Genomic DNA, 15369 nt, shown 5'->3' on the forward strand with positions numbered 1-15369 from the left:
GCAAGATGGGTTGTTGTTTAAGGGAGGTCAATTGTGTGTGCCAAGAGGTTCAATGAGAGAAAATCTCATTCAAGATAATCATAATGGGAGTCTTAGTGGTCATTTTGGTCTTAACAAGACCCTGGAACTTGTTCAAATATTCTACCACTAGCCTAGGATGCATAAAGCTATTAGGAGATATGTGAAGCAATGTATAGTGTGTCAGAAAGAAAAAGTTATTGCGTCAAATGTTGGTTTATACCAACCATTACCAATCCCCAACAAGCCATGGGAATGCATCAGTATGGATTTCATTGTTGGGTTACCCAAGACTAAGACTGGTTATGATAGCATCTATGTAGTTGTTGACGGGTTTAGCAAAATGAGCCACTTCATACCTTGTAAGGTAACACATGATGCCAATAATATTGCACAATTGCTCTTTGAGGAAGTGATCAGGATTCATGGCCTACCTATCAGCATAGTCTCAGACAGGGATGCAAAATTTATGGGGCATTTTTGGAAGACATTTTGGAAAAGACTAGGCACAAACCTCTCTTTTGGATCTGCTTACCATCCCCAAATTGATGGGCACACAAAGGTAGTTAATAGAACCTTAGGTAACCTATTGAGGTGTTTGACAAAAGAATATGGACAAGTGTGGGACCAACTACTACCTCAGGCAGAATTTTCCTACAATGACAGTGTGAACAGGACCATGGGGAAGAGCCCATTTGGGGTGATTTATGGAGTACATCCTAGAGGTGTGTGTGAGTTAAGAGATCTTGGAAGTATGGAGTGTAAAATGGGCATGCACAGGATTTTGCTCAGTCAATGAAAGAGGTGCATGAGCAAGTTCAAAGGACCTTGGCAGAGACTAGACAAAGGATCAAGGAGAAAGTTGATGAAAGGAGGAAAGAAGTGCAATTTGATGTTGGGGACCTAGTCATAGTTCATCTCAACAAAGATAGACTCCAAAAAGGTATGCCAACCAAGCTACAAATGAGAAGGATAAGGCCTTGCAAAGTACTACCTATATATGGTCAAAATTCCTATAAGATAGATCTACCAAGAGACTTAGCAATATCCCCTATTTTTAATTTACAAGATCTGATCAAATATAAGGGACCCCTTACAGAGGCAACCAACCAAGGTTTTGACATTGCAGAAGTAATTAAGGACTTACCTGTGCCTCCTAAGGGTCAACCACAAGTAGACAAAATCTTGGATTCAAGAGTGCAGAAGACTAAGCATGGACAATATATGGTTCATCTGATCAAGTGGGCACATTTACCAGAATCAGAATGCTATTTGGGTTGTTGAGAGTAACTTCAAAAGATTTGGTATTGACATAACATTGTTGACACCTGAAGTAACTTAACTTTCTTGGTGCATGCTCGAGCAACTAGGATTTGGCACAAACCCCAATGCAAATTTTGGTTTGTAATGACCTTAGCCAAGTCGTGAAGGAAATAAGGACTTAGGAGAGTCCAATAGGTGGTTAGTGGGTAATCTAGAGGTTCATAGTTGAGTCAAAGTTGATTGGCCAAAAAGTTGTCAATGTATGGCCAAAATGTTGTCAAGTAGGCAAGATAGACCATAGTGGGCACAATGACTCCAAAATGTGTCAAATTAGTGGAAATGATGTTAGAGAGGCCTTAGACATGGTTTTGAATCATTTAATAAAGGTTGCAGTCCAAAATGTTCAAGGATGAGAAAAGATGTAAAAGTTGACAAAAGGCAGAAATAGATGATCATTTTGGAGTATTATGATTATGATTGTGCCTTATATGGTAAGTCGATAATTGAAAGCACTTAACCCCAATTGATATTGCATCCATTTGATAGCATTGAAGAGGGAATATTGATGTGAAAATCATTTGTGTGTTCCATAGAAGCTTGATTTAGGTGGGTGCAATCGATGATTAAGTTGCATCTAGTAGATTCTAGGTAATCCATGACAACTTGCACTCATAGTTAAAAGTAGAAGTAGGAATTAAATTTAAGTGGAAGATGGAAAATCAAACTACATTTTAATTGCACATTGTGAAGATAAATCTTTAGAATTGCAAATAGTTGATATCCATTGAATGAAGTGTAAATCCCCTAAGTGATTACCAAAAAATCACATTATTTACTGAGCGAGTATCCACAATTAAAGGAACCTTGAATCCATTTCATGATCTTACTCTGCTAGCTTAGTATGAGAGATGATCTTATATCAAGAGAGGATTGAGTAGTTGATGTTTCATCTCGAAACATTGGGATTTTTATTTTGCATGTTGTAGTGGAACAAAGCTCACATCAATACTACTAAGGAGAGTCTTGGCGCCATTTTGAGCAAGAAATGATGGAGACGGAAGCTTTTGTAGTAGAGGCAAAAAATCCTACTACATAAATTGAGGATTCTAAGACAACGACAGATGCCCTATTGCCAAAAAGAGATTAATGAAACCGCAATGCAAAGGCAAGAGCACTTGTCAAACCATGATTGGAATGTTGTTGCTCCACAAATTGGTTAAGGTAAAGGCTGCAAAGAAGTTAGGAGAAACAAATTGACGTGACATTAGAATTGCAAGAAAAGTTGAACTGAGTCAACAAGCTAGAGGAGAAAGGCAAGGCCAAGAAGTTTGAAAAGGACGTCAAAGGGGAGTCTGGATCCAAAACTTTACAATTTACAATGGACCCCAATTGATAAAGAAAGGGATCAGAATAGTGTAGATAAATACAATGTGACAGTTTGATTTGGGACATGCTTTTTGAGAACAAGATATTGAAGAGTTTGAGGATTCTACACAAGTGATGAAGAAAAAGATGAGGAATCTGGAATGAATATGCTAGAAGATCAAAGGCGAGAACAAGGCCTTTTGTGAATTTCTGAGCAGCTTATCTCCTCCAATGAGAGAATAAAACCAAGCCTTTATTTCACCTACAATTTTTTCAGCTCAGCCAGTGAAGAGTAATGAAAGAATCAGGCAAATTTCTCAAAATTTATAGGCTTGTGTAGAAGGCGTCAAAAGTGAGTACAAATTTTCTGAGGACTTGGTACAAATTCATGAAAAGGCATTGCCTATTCTCTCCAAAGTACAATGCATGGATGAGTCTTGGGAGGATGAACATATTTATCAAATCAAATCCACAGTCCCATACGAGATTATTTTAGCAGAGGCAAGCATTTTTCCGGTGGAGACCTTGGCAATTGTTAGATTGCTGAGCTATCTTAAAAAGGTGAGTAAAATGGATGCACATCGCTGGCCTAGTAGGGTGGTGGACGGAGAACTGGCTTGTCGGAAGAAGACATGGAAGAAACAAAACGATAAATAGTTCAATAAGTGGAACACTGACTACCTAGAATGTTTGGAAAACAATTCTGAAAAAAAAAAATGGGTGGCAGGAAAAATCAGATTTGTCCTGTGGGCAAACCAGCTAGGTAGAAAAAAAGCCTATTATGTCAAAGAATTCAATCCCACATGCGATCATGATGACAAAAAATATTTAGGAGCCGAGACCAAGGAAATGAAAAAATCTTAATTGCTCAATTGAGATTTAGTTCCCACTGTTTGAGATGTGAAACTGGTAGATGGAAGGTCCCTAAGGAGGATTGGGAGAACAAAATTTGTAGATTTTGCAACAAGGGTGTGGTGGAAACAGAGTGACACTATTTGAAGCATTGTACAACATACGAAGACATTCACAGCCAACACAAAGAAACGTTAAAAATGAACATAAAAGACCTTTTCGAAGGACCAAGACTCTTCAAGGGTGCCATTTTACTTATGCAGATTCACAACAAAAGAGACAGGCTAGAGAAATCACATTAGACTGACTAGGAGTTTTATGTGGGTCCCTCACGCTTATGGCCTTGTGGACGCCATTAAAAATCTTTCATTCATTCATTCATTCAAGAGGACTTTACAAACTTCTCCATTTTCTCAAAAGTCATGCACACAGCTCAAGATTCATTTTTGGATTGGGAAAGCAATTTGAACAACAATCCAGGACTTCAAATGGGTAATGATGCCAAGTGTCAGCATGGATGAGTTGTAGACCATGTTGACCATATTCAATGCATTCAAAGGAGCATCTAATGCATAGTGGGCATTCATGACACCCCACTCCCCCATTGAATACACAAGTATAGTATTTATTACCCACTAAGAAGGCAGTCTTTCTTCTAACGGCTCCATGTGGACACACATATTAATTGTAGATTATCTCTACTTGCCCTAACCCTAGTTAGAAATTGATGTGACACAGTCTGGGCCTTTTCTTTTGTTTCAATCTTGGCCACTCATTGTAATTAGGGACCTATTTATAGGCCTCATTTCTTATTTGTAAAGAACAAACTTTGTTGCTATGAGATGGTGAAATAATAAAGCTATCACTAAAATCAAGTGATTTCTTGATGTGTCTTTGTGCTTGCATGTTCTTTTTGTTCCCTCATTTAGTTTTGATTTCCTTTCAATTACTTAAGTGAATTTGAATGATAATATTGTTGTGGGCGAAGTCACTTGGCTCATACCTCTTGGTCTCAAGTGATTCTTAAGCATAGGGAAAGGTTAAATCTAAGCCTCCTACGTGGAAGTTGTACTTCTATCTTGGATGCATATTATGAAAATCTTATACAAAGCCCTTGAAAATTTCACCAACTTTGTGTAGTTGTGGAATTTGGAGAAACAAAGTTAGGTAGACTTCATCATAGTAGTGTTTATCTTTCATATTCTTAGAGTAAAACCCTATTCTCTTTTCTTTCTACATATTCGTGAAAACCTAAAAAAGTACTCTATTTTCTGAAAGCTCCCACAACCAGTACCATTTGAGGTCAACTTGAGCAATGTAAACATAAGGCCCCTTGTGATAAACAACATAACACATTAAGCAATGAGTTTATCCAGAGTCAAGAGCTAACATAAAAGGAACCTAGTGTTAAACTGTGGTTCTGTCAGATTGATATGATCATGAGATTCATTATAAATGATAAATCATCATTAGATATATATTCTTTATACATACATATTATTATATATAATATATATATTACACATTATATTAAATATACTAACCAATGACAATTAACTATAGAGACATGTCTCCTCTTTCTCATATTTATATGAGAAGCAAATCTGCAATTGGAACACATCAATAAAATTGGCAATGTTACTACATTTGCAAAAATGATCCTAGAAAATCAACATGGTATCAGAGCCAAACTACAAATGTAAGAAAGGATACAAAAGATGAAGATATTATAACTACAAGGATCATGATAAAACATTGAATTGAATGGACAGCAATAGTATATGTAGAAGCCATATGAATAAAACCTTGAAATGTACTGTACAGTACAGTTCTTATGATATTTAAATTTTCATATCGTTGCTTAAAGAAAGAGTTTACTATAGGAAATCAGAAGTGACTAAAGAATAGGTAAGTATTGTAAATCATATTTCAAATAAGGGCTAGCAAGAACTACATGATCTTTTAGTTCGCAAGAGAACTTTTCTTTGCGTCTCGGAACAAATGATGATGACAGTATCATCAGGAAAGAAGTGATCCCTAGCAACTACCATACTAACAATAGTTAACCGTGTAAGAATTAGTAAAACCACAATGGAAACAAAAGAGAGAGCAAAAGTCAAAGTCCGAGCAATGGGATGCTTCACATTCTCTGCATATCTCAGAGCGGCCATTGATGTTGTCGTAATTGGATATGCGCATGCCCACCATATCATTGAAATTTTTTGTACGCTATTCTGAAAGAAATCGATTCTCATTATCTAAAAGGACAAAGGTGAAGGAAGTTAGTGTAATAGATGAATTCAAATTCAATTAATTTGATGCAAATTCATTTTCAGTTATGAATTGTATTATCTGACTATACCCACCAAGGCCGAGCACAAGACCAGTGAAAGAAAAAGAAGCATCTTGGCGAACAAATTGAACGATACCGATATTTCTTCCTACGCCAGGCTTGTTGAGCTTGGAGATGCAACAAACAGAAAGAATACAGGGCATATCTTTCTCGAAACCGTGATGTCCGAGGAGAGTTGCTGGTAGAGGGTTATGAACACAACCGCATAATGAATGAATCCCACAGTAAAGAAGAACAACGCAATTTCCATCCATTCTACCTTCATTGCAATACAGGCTATGACGAAATTCCCGATTATGGACAATTGAATGGATGGGTTTGCAACTCAAGCTAGGGACCTCTTTCCTTTGGTGAACCATTGGCTGTAGATTTTGAGCTCTAAGATTGTGATGGGAACCATAAATATACAATAGACCAGAGGATACACTTTTTCGGGAGCTATATTTGAAGGAACCCCCAGCCTTAACAGCATTCCTGCGATCCACGATACAAAGTAGTTTGCCCTCAAACGATCGAAGTACTCCATGCGAACAGTCATGAAATGAAAATGTATTTTAACAGATATGCTCCTGATATCTCAAATAACCCCATAACGCAAGCAAACACAACCCAAACGTGAAGTGACTCAGGATTTTGAAAGGAAAACAAATAAAAGACGACGGGTTCTCGTCTAGAGTTCTCCAAAGAACCGTTTGACTGCAGAGGCCGAGGGAGATGTGAAAGTGTCCTGAATGAATTCGCAACAAAAACGATTTATTTCTTGGTGACAAAGGCCAGCTAAGCGAGGTTTGTCTGTCCGAAAATGATAGGCCATGTACGGCTGGGGAAGATTTATCTTTACTGAACTCCTAATCTTCACAGGCCTTATTTGTAATACTTTTTGTCGACTGTTGGAAATTGTAATTCCCCAAAGAACATAGAATTACAACAATATTATTCCATTAGCAGAGATCTTAAATCCAACATGGTCTTTGGTGACTACCTGAATGAGGATAGCTAGCATTCAGTGATAGTTTCGGCAAACACTTACGGATTTCTCCCTTGAATTAAAGAATTGAACTCAAATATATACTCAACTCTTTACATTCTTGTAAGACTTTCTTGATAAGAGGAATATTCTATGGAAACCTAGCTACAAAACGTGGCTGCCATTGCAATGTTCACAATAGCATTCAAATGTTCACAGAACCCATGACGACCGATATTGTCCTAGAGGACACTAATATAATGGAATTTTGTGGAGTTCAACAACAATTTTGATACAACTCATATCCTTTCGTTAAAATGGTTAAATCAATTATATTCAAGCTATTAAACCCTTGGTGGAAGGAAATCACAAAGATTTGTGTAAACCCTTGACGTTGGAAATAAATAAGGAAGGAGTGATGTGGAGGTAAGTATTTATCTCTTTATTATTAGATTCTTTTGCGAATATGAAAATTAAAGTGATAATAGATTTAAGTTCAAGGTACATCTAATTGTTAAATATATTTGGTATTGATAAAGAATAGATTACTAAATATGTAGGGGTTATTCATTGTTATTTTGAATGAGAATTTTATAATCATTGTTATGTTTTATTGGTAACGATCACTTTGGAAATATTCATTCATATGATAAGGATATTATAATTGAAAGTACACATTGTATATATATATGAATGTACATATAGAACATTATTAATTTCTCAAAATAGATAAATTATGTTTATTTAAGAAATGATTTATTTTTTGAGAGCAATATAATATCTGAATTATACGGGCGAAAGAATTTTAGTTTATATATATATAATACCACATCAGTAATAACAAGGATAATTAAGGATATTGGTATATAGATAAGTATTCTTTGAGTATTACAATTATCTATTCATTGCAGACTCTAACTTAATTATATTTCAATAAGAGCTATGTATCTTGATCTCCTTCTCTGAGAATGTTATTGTAGGGAGACGAAGATTAAGAGTTAGAGGGAGTAAACCAATGTTGTGATGGAAACTTCAGTGATCAATAAAATTGTAACAGTCAAGAGGACTGAAATTCATGCAATAGGCCTACCCCTTGAGAAAGTTATGACTTTAATTAAACTATCGACAAGTCTCTCTTTGATAAATGAAACTTCACAGATGAGTTGTAGAGTCATTCAAGTGGCACAATCATACTCAATCAAGATATTGACGTATTGTGGAAGAGTTTGTGTTTGCTTCTACTATTAGGCTAAATAAATGTTTATATTTTCATTGGATAACAAGAGAAAGTTCAAACTTAGACAGAAGTTATCATATTTGATACAAAACAATATAAGAATGAGTGGGAATTTTACATTGTGGGGGGAATAATATTCAATTTGTCATTCCCACCTGAACCTTCATTAGAAGAGATGTTCTATTCCCAAATATTCTAAGAAGACAATTTTTGAATCTTCATGTGCAAACATACTATTAGATATTGTGTAGACTCAATCTTATGAAGTAGCTCCAAAGAAGTCGTGATCTAGAATTCATTAGTCTTATGAGGATCAAGTTGAATAATGTAAGGACCTTGAAGATGATCGAGGTTTTGAGTATTCTTCTTTATTAAGAGGGAGTCTAACACTTCTTCTAGGCAACATTGGAGCTTGGATTATTTATAATTAGAGGAAGTCTAGAAATACATGGGTGTGACTTTGTGATTTTGATGGGCCTACCTCCATGTACATAATGAGGAAGTATTGAATTATCACCTGAAGGTTGAAAAGATTAAAATATTCAAAGGGAGTTCAAAAGTTTTAATGAGTAGCAAAATGATTTTAATGGACCTACACCTTGTGAACATCATAAGAAAATGAAAAGATCCTTAAATAACTTGCATGATCATACTCTAGATACCGAGTATGTAAAATTGTTCGATGATATAAGAGTTGGAATTTCACATTGTGGAGGGTAAATATAATAAACAATGTTCGAATTCTCACTTGAAACCTTCTTTAGAGAGGAGAGTTAATGATTTGATGTTTATGTATTGTCATAGAAAGATAAGTAATTCTTACTCTTGAGTATTACAGCTATCTACTTACTAAAGTCTCTCTCTTCTTGGTTATAAACTTATACGTACTATAAGAGTTAATTGCATTGATCCTTTCCTTTATATCTAAAGATATTCTTGCAGAAAAAAGAAAGTTGGTACGTTTGCTACCAAGATTATTGTGCAGGCTCTAGAAGTGAACATTTTTAATGATTAAGATTATGAAGAGGGAATCTGACATTGCTTCAGATTAAGAGGGAGCAAATAGAGAACATGATTCTGTCAAATTTTTATTCAGAGGGAGTAGATCATATCACTTCAGAGGTAAACTTGATATGATTAATGTTTATTGTTTCTTATGCACTTATTGACTAAGATCATATGGTTGATGATATGCATACAGTGATAAATCTACTCTTGTAGAAAATGCTCAATGACTTAATGTCATTTGACCTTGTGATATTGGTGCACTTATCACAAGGATGAGTTAAATTTACCAAGCCTCTTGCAAAGTTGAAATTGTGTACTTCAAAGGTAAACTTGGTATGACATTGTTGTAAATGCATTTATTAAACTATATATCCATGAATATAAAATTCTTTGCTTGCAAGCTTGTTTTGTGAAAAGTGACGAATTTTCTTGTGAAAGGTGACGACCTTTCTTGTGTTCTGATCCTATTTAAAGTGACGACTTTATTATAGTTGATCTGTCTTCAAAAAATGGTTGAATTTAGTGTTATCTTTGTTCTTTGGGCCGGATTTTGCCGGACACATTGATAACTTTCATGGTTCTTTGGGCGAATGTCGTGATGGAGCCAAATTTTCAATTTTTTGGGCATCCATTTGAGCTAAGTGGACAAAAGAATCAACGACATTTGCAATTGAATGACTTGACATATCTTTCTAGTTTGATCTATATCCACTAAAGTAACCTGACATATTCATAAGGCCAGATTTTTCTGCTATATAACTCTAAAATCTTGAGGATGATTAAGACAGTCATAAAGATCATATAATCTGATCTATAGATAACAATTTTGAGAATTAAAAACTACTAATGAGAAGGAAGATATTGTTCGTGATTATGCCTATATCAAGAATTTGGTATTTTGGTGGATAATTGATATTCAAAAAGATTTATGGAGTTCAAACATTTTGCCCAAACTACAGTCAGGAGATTAATTTTTGGAAGGAGGCCCTCTTGTGTTGCTATGAACCTTCTTTTTGTGTCATTTCATCATTTAAGAGAGGAATTGGTGAAGTTTTAGAGCTCATGTTTTATTTGGGCCCAAATCCTCATACTGAGAACTGGAAAACTGAGGATAGTTGTATTGTTGTCACACATCAAGAGCCAAATTGGCATGAACAATAGTTGAGCTTATGGTCTGCACTAATAAAGTCCTAGTCCAAAAAGCATCATCCGAACAGATGAATAGTTCATACCACTGTCATGGAATTGTTGCATGTCAAGGGAATTGTATGAGGAAGACGTGATAATTATTGAAAAGGGGCAGAAACAATATTATTAATCTCCTAGCACTAATGCCTCTAGTCTGGTATTAAAGTGTGAATACATAGTGGAATGTACAAATGGATAATTGTTTCAAGCATATGACTCTATAGTTCTTCGATCCAAGGAAGGCACAATGGACAATTGTCACGACGATGTCATAGATGTTCCAATGCAAAAGTAGTCCAAGTCAGTGTGAATACCTACAATCTCAGTCACAATCTGATTGAAGTCATAATATATTTCTATAGGCGTACAATGAGAACCAGTTTCCTGAGCAAATACTCATAAAATTTGAAGAAGATAGGCCTGTTGAATCTGGGAGGCTTATACCAGCGCTCTATATTGGATTCTTCATAGACTTTTGGATAACACCCGAAGTCACGGCACTCTGTATTTGAGGGGCAATTAGAAGTAATCAAAGATTGAGCTAAGATCTGCATCGAACAAACACATAATATGTTAGTCCAAACCAAAATGGTGACCAATATAAAAACAAAAACATGTCTATGCGGATGTTCGAGAATTCTTAAGGACTGACCTTACGTTTACACTCTCCATGTCAAATGCAATCTCCAGTTCGTATAAAGAAATTGCCTTCAAATACGCCCAGAACCTAAAATGGCTCCAAACTTGTGAAAGCGGCAATATAGAAATTCCATTGCGCACCTTCAAACATCATCCTTATATTCGAAACAAGATTATATTTCATATTAATAAATAAAAGGCTCGGGAGTGCGGAAAATAACGAAAATAATCAGAGCCGTATAACACACAGGAAATGGTATTCATCACATACACAAAGTAATGGAGGTTTATGTGATGAAAGAGAAATTATAATAGAAGCCGATTCTATGACTTAAATTCACGGGATTATTTTTGAAGGAAAGAATTAAAATGTTACAATCATTCAAACTATTGAAGGCACCAAAATTTATTCTTGAAAAGGCGTGATTAATTCAAAGGAGGAGCGATTACTATTTTGATGGAGCATAATTTTATTTGATAAATCATTAAAGTAAAGAGAAGACAGTCGAAGAGACTTACCCCGGGGTCCCATGGGGGGGGGGGGGGGGGTTGCTAAAGCTTAATTTTGAATCTTTTCCTATTAACTAGGAGCCCCTACTTTTTAGTTGAGCGGATGCAAAAGGGGGGGGCTGGAAATAGCCCCTACTGTTTAGGGAAGAATTCTGCCACTTGGCAAGAACCTACCCTTCATTTTCCCTCCAAATTGAAATCATCCTACCAAAAATTCTAAAAACAACAATTTATATTTTTAATATTTCCTTCAATTTAAGAGCTAATTTTTTAAAGCAAACTTAAATGTGATGCCCATGAGACCGCTCCCCTTTAAATGTTCCTAAAAAAGCTCAGCGGCACCTGCTCTATTTTTAAGCAAGCGGGTGCCCATGGGACCCCAGCCTTAGTATAATGAAACTAAGTGTAAGCCCGATAGTTATATTAAAACATTAATAATAATTATAGAAAAGGTGCAACTTATTTATAAAGAAATGACTTTTGAAATTGAAAAGTCGTATTCTTTTTAAGTATGAAGATATAAATAGGAGTTTTATGAAACAAAAAGACATTGTAATATTCAATATTCGAACACTTAATATTCTCTAAAAAGAAGCATTTTTTATATTTATATATTTTTGTAAGGAGGAATAAGGGCTAAATATGGCTTCATAATGTAAATTCCATTATTTTATTTTTAAAATAAAATAAAATGTCTTTTGTTTATTTTTGAATGGCGTGGAGATTTAAAACTACAGGCGAATCGTCCTTCGTAATTATATTTTAGAATTTTGTATATGATTTTGATATCAGATAAGTGGACATGGTCAATTAGCATTTTAGATTTGATCATCATAGGTGTTGTGAAATATTAAATTGTTTCCGTACCTCTGTCCAGTTTGTCTCCTTCTTAGCGGAGTTAAAATTCAATCTAGACTAATTTAAGATTGTATTATAATTGGTCTGTCGCATCTGGATTATTAAAATTGTTGGCAGTATAAATGGATTGAACATTATGAAGTTGTACGTGAAAGTTCATTGAAGTTGACTCTATTGGCTGGATGAGCAAAGGCACTGGTCTTTTTATTGAAGTCAGAAAATCTACATATTCCTTCTACAAGCATCAATTCCATTATTTACAAAATTTATACAAAACATTCAATTATCAAATATTCAACATTCAGTGTCATCGAGTTCAAGGACCTTGCCAGTCGAAGAACTCCAAGTCTAAATTCGCTATAGAAAAACCTTGAACCGGACAGTCAGCGTTTGAGGTAAAGGTTTACCCACCTAGGTGTAGCGGAGCCTGAAGTGCAGGGGAATCAAGAAGTATTCCCGTTCGTTGGCGAAAACTAATTAAGAAGTCCTATCGGAGAAGTGGCAGGCTCTTGGATTTCCAATCTGCAGTTTTGGGAACCATGTCGGACACCATGAAAACCCATTGTCTTGAAGTTAGGGTTATCCTTGTTCTTCGAGCCGGATTTTGCTGGACACATTGATGACCTTCATGGGTCTTTGGGCAATTGCTGAACACCATGAAAATCCATTTGTTATGGTTCTTCAGGCCAAATCTTGATGGACACCATAACTTATTAGACCACATTTCAAGTGGTTTTTTTATAGCTACTTTAATTTCCCCTTTGCTAAAGAGGGAGTGTTGAGGATTCTAGCCTCATAGTGTATTGAAGTAAATTCAATATGTTAATTTACACATGTGTGTTAATGAATTCATATTGATATGCCATTCTAGGGATATCGTAGTGAGATGATATCTCCTTGTACTCAAGAACATAGTATGTTCTATATCAATCCTTCCTAACTAAGAGGGAGTGTTAAACTGTAGTTCCGTTAGATTGATATGATCATGAGATTCATTATAAATGGTAAATCATCATTAGATATATATTCTTTATGCATACATATTATTATATATATAATATATATATATATATATATATATGGTTAGTTATATTAAATATACTAACCAATGATGATTAACTATAGAGACATGTCTCCTCTTTCTCATATTTATATGAGAAGCAAATCTGCAACTGGAACACATCAATAAAATTGGCAATGTTACTACATTTGCAGAAACGATCCTAGTAAATCAACACCAAGGAATCCACTGTATGATATTTTGCAATCATAGCATACACATGATTTTGATCAAGAGAGCATAAGGTATCTCAATATTTTGTTGTACTATTGGTAGGTCATAAAACACACAAACACCATTGTGTTGTGAACAGTGCTGCTACAGTGCATAAACAGTATTTTTGTCTATGTTTTGGGTAGGTATTTACATGTTATCGATTAATATTCACAGCCCAGTGCACATGAGTTACATATCAATATCCATCTTGATTCTTTTTTTCTGTTCACACTATGTTTGAACTTTTTGGTTCAAGGTGTTGTTAATAAACATATTTTTTAGTGATGAGTCATTATGGGCATTGGCCTCAGATTTCTTATTTGTTTGCAGTTTTCTGGTTAAAATATGTTAGGAGTTGGTCAAGTGTTTGACAATGTCTATATGATACATCTGAATAAAAAGAACAAATATTGAATGCGAAGTGTTTGATATAATGCCTATTCCTTGTGTCGAGACATCTTCAGACCTTTTATAATTTTTACTAGCATGTTTTATGACAACATGATGAACTAACGTTCTTGCAGATATCTTCAATGAAAAATCAGAATTTTGTGACTAAGCATGAAAAGTATTTGATGGAATTACAATACATAGTGTTTGTATTTTATAATGTGATTGGGTAAAAGAAAAAACAGAACCTACTAGACAACTTGTGCGACACAATTGTTTGACAAAATTGCTCCAAGCTTATTAAGTATTTAAAGACAAATATTTGTAAGGGATATTACAGTGGTATTAAAGCCAAGACCCTGCTAACCTTTAGGTTTATAGCAAATTGTTAATGCAACCAGGAGACAAGGAAATACTATATTATTAGAGGGAATTGCGTAAAACTTGGCAACCACCTAAAGTACCCGAAGGGAAGACGATATCAGGGTTGATTTCCTCTTCTAGTTCAGAACATGTTACAGGTATGGGTGAGAAAAGGAATGACAATCCATTACAGTATTAGGCCACAAAAGTAAGAGGTTCTTTGACAGGAATTCAAACAGGATAGGAATAGGTGGCCAATGTCCTTCAGCATCTTACACTAGCTATTAAATAGTTATGTGTAGCTCCTAGGAGACCTTGCAGTAATCATAGAGAAGGTAGTAGTACAATTGGAATCCAAGAGGTGAGAGCGTCCACACACTCATCTGATATGCCTTTGATGTCTATTTTTGTTGATGGTAATGATGAAGAGGAAGTAATTAATGCTGAAGCAGTAGAAGCTATACCTAATACTGATAGCATTATGACCATGCATGATGAATGGGATTTATCACTAAATCATGTCAAAAAAAATTCAAGCTTCATACACTACACAGAGCAGCGAAGAGAAACCACAAGGACAAGGCAAGAAAGAAGGCCCAAAACTCAAAACAAAGATTTGAAGCATGCTATCAACAAGTTAAACCTTCCTATATTTGATAGCAGCAGTAGGACAACTGATCATGCTTGGATACATAAGTTAGACACCTTCCTCAAACTTAAACTCACGAAGGAAACATAGGCCATTAAATTTGCTATTATGCACTTAGAGGGGGCAGTGTATGATTGGTTGCACCATGGTCTAGTTAAATGACTATGGTTTGATTAATTCTTATGAGGCGTTCAGTACTAAGTTGATTTCTCGATTTGATTGGAAGGATATTGAAGCCTTCTACAGAGAGTTGGTTGAGCTGAAACAAAGCAATTCATGGATTCCATCATCAATGAGTTTTTGAGGATCTCAATAATGGTTCCAAATATGTCTGAAAAGGAAGGTTATGTTATTCATTGAAGGCTGAAATGATAAGTTCAAGGGGATTGTGAAAGTTCTAGGACAAACTTACTGCAGGAAGCTATTAAGATGG

The 15369-nt window shown here is 35.2% G+C and overlaps 1 protein-coding gene across 5 annotated transcripts in view; it reads right to left on the reverse strand.

Annotated features, from left to right (window-relative positions):
• The window catches only part of LOC149543838 (AUGMIN subunit 1-like), a 68854-nt gene that overhangs the window by 15243 nt on the left and 38242 nt on the right, over window positions 1–15369 (reverse strand). Inside the window, exons 1-2 of one of the 5 annotated variants that reach the window (XM_089798525.1) lie at window positions 10904–11185; window positions 10696–10799 (exon numbers count right to left, since the gene is read on the reverse strand). The exons of 2 other annotated variants lie outside the window; for them this stretch is intronic. The gene's annotated coding sequence lies outside the window, so the exon portion shown is untranslated. Of the gene's footprint in view, window positions 1–10565; window positions 10800–10903; window positions 11186–15369 lie in introns of those variants that run through there. 2 more of the 5 variants (XM_089798524.1, XM_089798523.1) reach the window with 2 other exon arrangements.

The sequence above is a fragment of the Cupressus sempervirens genome, chromosome 8 (genome assembly GCF_028749045.1).
Source record: "Cupressus sempervirens isolate cs-2001-9-10 chromosome 8, ASM2874904v1, whole genome shotgun sequence".
In the NCBI taxonomy this organism is placed as follows: Eukaryota; Viridiplantae; Streptophyta; class Pinopsida; order Cupressales; family Cupressaceae; genus Cupressus; species Cupressus sempervirens.